At 42.8% G+C, this 8,814-nt stretch overlaps 1 protein-coding gene across 4 annotated transcripts in view; it reads left to right on the forward strand.

Annotated features, from left to right (window-relative positions):
- The first annotated feature begins 8,196 nt into the window (after nucleotides 1-8,196).
- Rai14 (retinoic acid induced 14) overlaps nucleotides 8,197-8,814 on the forward strand; it is a 148,907-nt gene continuing 148,289 nt past the window's right edge. For 3 of the 4 annotated variants that reach the window (XM_005386174.2, XM_005386173.2, XM_005386175.2), the window contains exon 1: nucleotides 8,500-8,589. The gene's annotated coding sequence lies outside the window, so the exon portion shown is untranslated. Of the gene's footprint in view, nucleotides 8,390-8,499; nucleotides 8,590-8,814 lie in introns of those variants that run through there. The other variant, XM_013514963.1, reaches the window with a different exon arrangement.

Genomic DNA, 8,814 nt, shown 5'->3' on the forward strand with positions numbered 1-8,814 from the left:
GAAAGAAAAAAAGAAAGAAAGAAAAAAAGAAAGAAAGAAAGAAAGAAAAAGAAAGAGAAGAGAAAGAAAAAGAGAAAGAAAGAGAAAGAGAAAGAAAAAAAGAGAGAGACAGAGAGAGAGAGAGACAGAGAGAGACAGAGAGAGACAGAGAAAGAGAGAAAGAGAAAGAAAGAAAGAAAGAAAGTTTGTTCCACTATGACTGTGCTCTCCAGGGCCTGGTGGGAGAGCCCCTGCCTAGGTGTGGCTTCTCTGTTACCACTGGCCTTTCACAGAACTGGCCTGACACATATATTCTGAAATCACTCCACAATACCCTTCTAACATCTAATTGCTTTCCATTCCTCTGAAATGAACATTCAGGAAAACCTGTCCAGATTCAGAGCAGAAGGCAGTGTGCTTGGTCAGGGAGGGAGGATGAGGGACAGAAGGAACACATGGAATGTTCTTGTAATTTATATTTATAAATATGAGTGCATTATGTTGGAAGTAAGTGGAAAGGTTAAGACTCATAGTTTAGATAAAAATGTTTTAAAATACTTCCCAGAAGTCCACAAAGCAAATAAAAAGCCCACTCAGATTCCAGCTCTCTTCTCTTTGCCCCAGAGCCCTGGTGAGACCTTGTATACCAAGCTGGTGGTCCTGCAAATAAATGAAGTTATAAACCCAAGGATGAAGTTAGGAGAGTTTTAACTGAAAATATGGATAAGGAAAATAGCTCCTGGATTTCCAAGAAGGATCCCGAATGGGGTGGCTGCCTGCTCTCTCAATTTAGAATTACTTATAGGTAAGTAGGGTACAGCAATTGCTTAATTGTTTAATGGTCACCTATCACAGGTAGCTCTGTGGATTTAAAATGACCAATTGGGACTCAGACTGTTGACCCAGTTCTATGACAAATAGGGTTTACAGGAAACTGGGATCCCAAAAGGAACTGGTTAATTTGCATTACAATTTCCTTGAAATTCAGGAACTTAGTAGGGAGTGGCTGCACCTCCTTTGGTAGGAGGTGGCCTGCACTCTATGGTGCCTGAGGAAGTTCTTTCATCCTTCAAAGTCCTAGTTCTATTCCTAATTTTTATCAGTGTGGCTGGTCACCCCACTCCATCTCTTTTTCTTCCACTAGCTAGTTGCCTTTCTCACAAGCTAAGTAAATAAATTATTTTCTACACCGGGTCTTTGGGTGAGAAGTTTCCTAGCCTAGTTCCATGCCAACTTGCTTTGTTTACTGCCCTGCCCCCAGGGGCCTCCAAAATTCCCTTCCCTGCTACATACTTCAAAAGGACAAACTGCCCTCTGATTGGCCAACAGGGGCCTTCATATCTGTAATAACAGAACCTTCTCTCTGCCCTGTTGCTGGCTTATTGCTATGAAGCCAGTTTGTCTTCTTGGCTTCTTTTGTGTTCTCGGGGTTGTAGGAATCTGTGGGAGGGAGTGGCCATGGACTTTCTTCCTGCTTCACTGGTTTCTGTGGTGCTTCCCTTTCCTAGCACAGCTCCAAAGAAGGAATAGCTTGCACAGTTCTCTCTGGTTCCTCTGATCCCATCCCTCTCTTTCCTCTTATGGAATGCTGCAGAACAGACAGAAACATTTTCATGGTCTTAATATTCTGATGCTTAAACTCAAACAGAATGATTAGAACCACAAACCATGGAACTGTTTTTGAAATGTAAAGAAAGAATGATAAATTTAAGCATCCACCTTCTGAATATGAAAAACCTGCTTCAGGTACATATTTGGAGAGTTACAGAGAAACTTAAATTAGGGCAAATGAAAGAACTTGTGGAATTTTGCTGAGTATCATCACAGAAGTACAGTCAACAATCTTAGGCACTGCTATGGTTTGTGTCTAGGTGTCCCCCCAAAACTCATGCAGTCATGGGGCAGGCTTCTAGAGTTTTCAATTGATTCACAGTCTAGTGCTGGGATTATAAGTGTGAGTGCTATACCAGCCCTGGAGTGGGTAACCTGCATACAGTACAAGGGAGAGAGGGAGGCTTGTTCACTACTCCTTCCCTTTTGTTCTTGCTGCTTTTGTTATTTTTCTGCTGCCATGAACGGTTGCCCTCTGCCATGTGCCACTCTGCCTTGGAGCCAGCTGATTATAGACCGAAACCTCCACAAACTGTGAGCTAAATAAGCCTTTCCTTCCTTAATTTTGGGCATCGAGTATTTTGCCCCAGCAATGACAGAAAGGTAACCAAGACAGGCACTAACATTCTATTGTGAAAAGTGTCCCAAAAATGTGTTCACTCTCATGGTAAAAAGAACAGTTTTGAAAGCAATAGGCAAGCCACTTCATGTAGTCTACAAAGGATTTTAGAGAGCAAACAAAAATGGAAAATTGATAATAACAGAAGCAAAATGGCTATAGAACCTTTGAAAAACACAAACAAGAAACCATGAACAGATTGAGCATAACTCATCAGTAATGGTAGTATACAGATGTACTAAGGATGTACTAACTGGATAAGGAAAGAAAACAAATTAAAATATCTCCTGAGCAGAAGTTGGTCTCAATGGAGAAAATAAGATTCTCAGAATTCAGGTTTAATGCCATAACAGGAAACAAATGTACTAGGCCAACCAAAATGGCAGCTTCAGTTAGAATCAGCCTGTCAAGAAGTCTGTCTGGAGGATCAACTTCTATAAGGCCCATTGCAATACCAGCTCTACTGTCATTACCTAATCTCACTCTACTTGTCAGGCCAAGAACCAGATGCTCCAAGCATAGCTGGGTCAGCCAATGACACACCGGCCCTACATGATGTTGATGAAGAGAGCAGGTACAATATACTGATGCCAGGACCACACATGAGCCCATTTTAAGTAGTATCCTAGGTTATGTGTCCAAGATGCTCAATGACTTTTAAAAGCAGGTAATTCTAAAGGTTTTCAGAGATAGTGGCCATCTGCAGAGGAAACAAGAAAGTGCTGTACTTGTGTATAATAAGCCATATCATTGCTTCTGGCTTTGTGAGAGCCCTTTCTTAGTCGTCTCATAACCAAATAACTGTTCTTGATGTTTGTGGACGCCTCAGAATATCCTCTTCCACCACCTGACTGGTGGATCTTTTCTGGAATTTCTTCTTTTTTCCTTTTCATTTTTCTGCATTTTATTTTATTTTATTTATTTATTTATTTTGGTCTTTTTGAGACAGGGTTTCACTATGCAGTTCAGGCTGGCCTTGAACTCACTTATGTAACCCAGGCTGGTCGTGAATTCGCAATAATCCTCCTGCCTCAGCCTCCCGAGTACTGGGATTACAGGCATGCACCACCACACCTGGCTCTTTTTCTTTATTTTTGACAGTCTCAATGTGTAGTCCAGGCTGGCCTCAAAGTTGTGGCAATCCTTCTGCCTCAGCCCCCACCCCCACACCCCAGTGCTGGGATTACAGGTGTGCGCCACCACACCGGACTGGAATTTCTAACATGCAGAGCACAACAACAAACTAGGCAACATCATAGCCATTTGGATCATCTAAAAATGTTCCTTCTGAGAAGGGAGAGACCACGAAGACTGAACTTTCTGGGATTAGTTGCCTGTGTGATGGCAGCTAGGGATGCATGGTCTTATATCCAGTTCCCTTCAAAACTGGGAGAAGAGACGAACACGAGGGTCATTTGTAAACAGAAGTGGCCCAGTGGGTGACAATAGAGTGATGGCTAGCAGGACCACTCTCTAGATCTGAGCAGTCAAACTTTGGTTCATACTTCTAGTCTTTCCGGTTCTATGATTGGGTAAGTTTGTGGATCTCTTTACTACTTTGTTTCCCCAGAAGTAAAAACAGGATAATACAATGTCCAAGTTGTTGCACAGATTAAGAAAAACCTTGCAGCTACTGAATCTTCAATCCATATTAATTCTTAAGCAGATAGTGTTTCACAGCAGTTAGGAATGAAGGCTCTGGAGCCAGACTGCCTTAGTTTGAGTCCCAGTACTGTCACTTACTGTATGGTTTGGGGCAAGTTATTGATTCTCTCTGTGTTCCAATTCCCTCTTGTGCCCAAAAGGGATAATGATATCCATTAAGTACTGATGTAAGGATTAAATGACCTAACATATGGGTGGCTCAGGACAGCTCCAATTTTTGCCTTTTTCTTACTATTCAGATTGGCCTAGAATTTGCAACTCCCTTTTAACTCTCAAAAATGCCCCAGATTGGGCAATTAAGTGCATGGTCACTGTAGCTAATGTATACGTCAGTGATGGCAAACCTTTTAGAGATCAGTGTCTAAACTGTAATCCAAAATCCACTTATTTATTATAAAGAGCCAGCACTGTAACTAAACCTGAATGCTGAGGTTTTAGTTTAGAAAAACAACTCGTACATTAACGTCTTTTGTCTTAAAAATGAATAACATGCATGCCACAGGTTTGTCACCTCTGGTATATATCATTTAAAAAAGTACCTGCTGTAGAGTAGATGTTAAATGTGTGTTGGCTGCTAAAAGAAATATAAGACAAGCTATACAGTAATTTTTAATTTTCTAGTAATCAAACTTTTAAGTGTAAAAAAACAAATAGATTAAACTAGGGTTAATAATAACACAAATATTAGCATTTTGCTATAAAATATATAAAATATTAATGATACTTTATTCAGATTTTTATTCTTACTAAACCTGAAACCTGGTACATTTTGCATATACTGCACTGTATAATGAAGCCTGCCTTTCAATTGAGACTAGTAGTATTTCCAGTGCCCAGTGGCCCTGTGAAGTTTGTGGCTACCGTACTGGATAGCTCTAAGGATTTGCATTCTTCATATGTGATAATACACCAGGATCTTAAGTCCTTCTCAGGTTTGCAATATCATGGTTGAGATGTTTACCTTATTTACCATACTCTGCAAGTGGAGCACAGATACACGGCTTTGGAATGCATTTATTACCACATATCATAGCTTTACCTACTAAGTAGGTAGCTTCCTGGCAAATGAGTATTTACAGGCTGCTTTATTGTCATGGTCTTACCAAATTACAAAAAGCAATGCTAAAACTATGTCAATACTTCTTCCTGTTAGTTTCCTTCTAAAGGGAAGAATTTACTATAGTTTTTTAAATTTCTATGAACATTTAGACGTGTGTTTGTAGATTATTTCTCTCTAAACTTATGGTGGCACTCCTGTGTTTTTGTTTCATTTTCTGGACTGGGTCTAATAATTCCATATTCCTCTAAGCCACTCTGCTTCTAACTAAAAGTGCAGTTATATCCTGACTGTATGGTTAGCTTCCTGTCACTGTAGGAAAACATCTGACCTCATCAATGTGAAAAGAGTAAAGATTTACTTTAGTTTACAGTTTTGGAAATTCCAGTCCATGACTGATGGGTCCTGTTATTTTGGGGTCTGTGGTGAGTCAACACATCATGGCAGGAGAGTGTGGCAGAGAAAAACCATTCACCTTGTGGCCAGGAAGCAAAGAGAAAGAGGAAGAGACCTGGGTCCCACAATCCCCTTTAAAAACACATACCTGAGGACCTACAAGCCTCCTCCTAGGTCCTACCTCTTAAAAAGTTTCACCGCTTCCCATTGCACTGACCTGGTGATGAAGCCTTTAACACAGGGGCCTCTATGGGACATTCCAGATCCAAATGACAGCACTGACCAGAGAAGGGTTTAAGCTTTGCATGGTATCTATCTCTTTTTCCTTCTTTCAGGCAGTTTTTCTTTACCCTAATCTTAAAACATTCCTACTCTAGAGAAAATCAATGGTAGTAGTGAGCTGTGGGGACAAGAAAGAAGGGATGTCATATCATTTAATTTTGAAAATGACAGCTGAGCCCTACCAATCAAGGAATCCCATTTGTGGAGTCTTGTTAAGTCCTAGATGACAACACACTTTGGAGTTTATAGTTACCTTGGTGTGACAAGATCGAACTGCTAGAATGATTAAAGAACCATGCTTTGGCGTAGAACGACAGGACAATTTTGCTTCTGAAGGATGTACACACTAAAAATGGGCTTAGTATATTACAACCAGAAAGTTTTCAGACACTGTATAGTGTGATATTTCTTTGACTTATTAGGACAGTGGGACCTGAAGAAATTAAGAAACTTGAAGTTCAAGTGGCAAGTAAGTAAAGGAGTCAAAAACCTGGCCTCCTTGATCTTAGTATTCACTATAATGTCACCAGATGGGGGTCTGTGGAGGTACTTCACCAAAAGGTTGTGGGGACTTGAATTTACCCCCATCTACTGAGTAGGTTCTTGACTACCATGGAAGTGAACTACTGAGCTTGTTAGTGAGAGGCATGAACAGATGTATTAGGTAGAAACAGGTACAAACTCAGAAGGGTGTGGGGGAACTCATCAGTGATGTGCAGTGTGGTCTGGGGCTGGGGATATAGTATGTGTTCTTGGGGTTGGAGATCTACAGAATTTGTGAACCTATAGGAAATTCAGCCTCAGTTTACGGAGGAAAGGCAATGGCCCATTTTATAGGTGAAAGGCAAGGAAGGGCCTATTTTACAAGCTTGTTGTTTTTAAGACTTGAAATCTTATTTTTTTTTGGAGTGCGTTAGCTAGGAGGAAAAAAAGACATTGTAACTTTAGATAACTTTGTGTCCTGAAGTTGAGTATAAAAGTATAATTTTTAAATTATGATTTTCTTTGCCTCCTTTCTACGTATCTTTATTTCTTCTCTCATACGTCAGTATACATATTACAGCACAGCTATCTTGCTTTGGGTAAAGGGATGCAACATGGTATTCTCCCACAAAGGTTTTATTGCCTTGCACAGGTTATCAGTGGTCATTTGTGGTCATTTTGTTTTTGCTGACTTCTCAAACCCTTTTACCTGGGTCATTCTCCATCCAAAGGCATAGTCAATGTATCTTGAACCCAATTAGTATTTCTGAAAGGTATGGGCAATGAGAACACTGTTTAAGACCACCCTTGACTACTAATCCCCCTACAGTAGGCAGAACTTCAGCTGTCGCCTAATGAAGGTAGATTTATAAAGTAGGAAGACAGTTTCTATTTCAAAAGTGAGAATCTGGAGAAGGATTTTGGCACAACCAGCAAATAAGAATCCTTCCCTCCACAACAATCCCTCATCGTGGCTAGACTTGCGGATGTCATACGGTGGAGATCGGTACACAAGCCATATGGGAGCTAGAGAGATGACCTAGGCTCTTTGGAGGTGACTGACAGATTAAAAACAGGGGGGTTAGGAATCAAAGGCTGACTGGGCTGCCTTTGATAATCATTGTTCAATATTTTAACTCTTTCAACTTGTCAACTGTTCCTCCAGAATATACACGAGTAAAACTTCCAGCTGTAACATGCTCCAAATCTCATCACCCCAGCTATCTATGCTTGAACAAGATCAACCTGCTACAAGCAGAAAAAACTCTTGCAGTATTCAATACTGCAACAAGCTGAGATACACTATAGTACTTCATTAATATCTGTTGTTTGTTTGTTTTTCGTTGTTGTTGTTTTTGTTTTTTTTCCGGTACCGGGAATCGAACTCGCGACCTTGCGCTTGCCAGGCAGGCGCTGTGCCGCTGGGCTAAATCCCCAGCCCCTACTTCGTTAACATCAACCATGATGAAACACTGTATTGTAGAAATTGGCAGTCGACAGTAAAAAAAAAAAAAATCAAAAACAGAAAATTGTGTGCTGTTTCACATTTCTTTTCGAGTGTGATTCTGTCTGAGAAAAGAGAAGCACAGGGAGGGCAGAGTACTGTACATCTTGCTTTAAGCTGGCTGTTGGCCACTTCTTTGAGGAGTCTTCCATGTTTGAGGCAGTGAAGACCCCCTACAACTGTGACACACTTTTCACTTCCTATTTGGCAAACTCACCTGTGAAAGCCAAGACCTGCAGTTCTTTTGGGGGGATGGGCTGGGAGGTAGGAACATACAAAGTCTGACACATGGAAGTTAGACAGAAACTGAACACAGGGAGAATTTCAGTTTTGTTGGAATTGGCTCCTTTTCTTCGGAAGTTCGGCTGTCTCACAAGTAGAAGCCAAAGAGCCATAAGACTGTGCAAAGGATGCAGCACTAGCCAGAAGGGAAGGATTTGGTGAGTGAAACTTTCCAAACTGGTTAGTGTAGGAAGTAGAAAAGCCGGGCCAAACGAGCTGAGTAGGTGGAGGGCTTTGAAATCCTGAGAACTGCCGGAAGAGGTCAAGGTTCAAAGGTCGCGTCTTGGTGGGCTGAGGAAGGAGGACAGGCAGAGGGGGCCCGGGGCCAGGGAGCCCGCACCCCTGCGCAGCACAGCCTGCGGCGAGCGAGTTCCCACTGTCACCTCGCCGCCAGCTCAGGCGGTAGATGTCTCCCTTCTAACTCCGGAGCAGAGCAACTCTTCCCGCTGCTGAGTCCCTCGTGCCACCTGAAGAGTTAGGAAACTCAGCCAACTGGCTCAGGCCGAGGAATGTGAGCACATTCTAGTTTAGTTTCTGTTCGGGAATTTTGGGCGATGATACCCATTGGATTCGGGTTGGAAGGGGTTTGGGTTGGTGGCTTTTAAGCACTCTCTGCGTCCACAAACGATTTGGAAAGTTGACCAGAAATGAACACGGCTTGGGATCTCGCCCGACCCAAGGCCGGCGCACCGGCGATGTGGCTGAGTTTAGGTGAGGGCGATGCGGACCCCGCGGTGGAAGGTGCCCGCATCCCCCCGAAAGCCGGCGTCCGACGTCCCGGAACCCCTCCGTGGTCCCGGCCGGAGCGCGGGCCGGGTCACCTGACTCGCGGAATTCGGGGCGCGCGGGGTGGAGGGGAGGGGAACGGGTAGCGCCTCCCTCCGGCTCCCGCGGGATCCAGGTCGGCGGGGGCCGGCGCCCGGCGGCCACGTGGTG

The sequence above is a fragment of the Chinchilla lanigera genome, unplaced genomic scaffold, assembly GCF_000276665.1.
Source record: "Chinchilla lanigera isolate Chin_1 unplaced genomic scaffold, ChiLan1.0 scaffold00025, whole genome shotgun sequence".
NCBI lineage: Eukaryota > Metazoa > Chordata > Mammalia > Rodentia > Chinchillidae > Chinchilla > Chinchilla lanigera.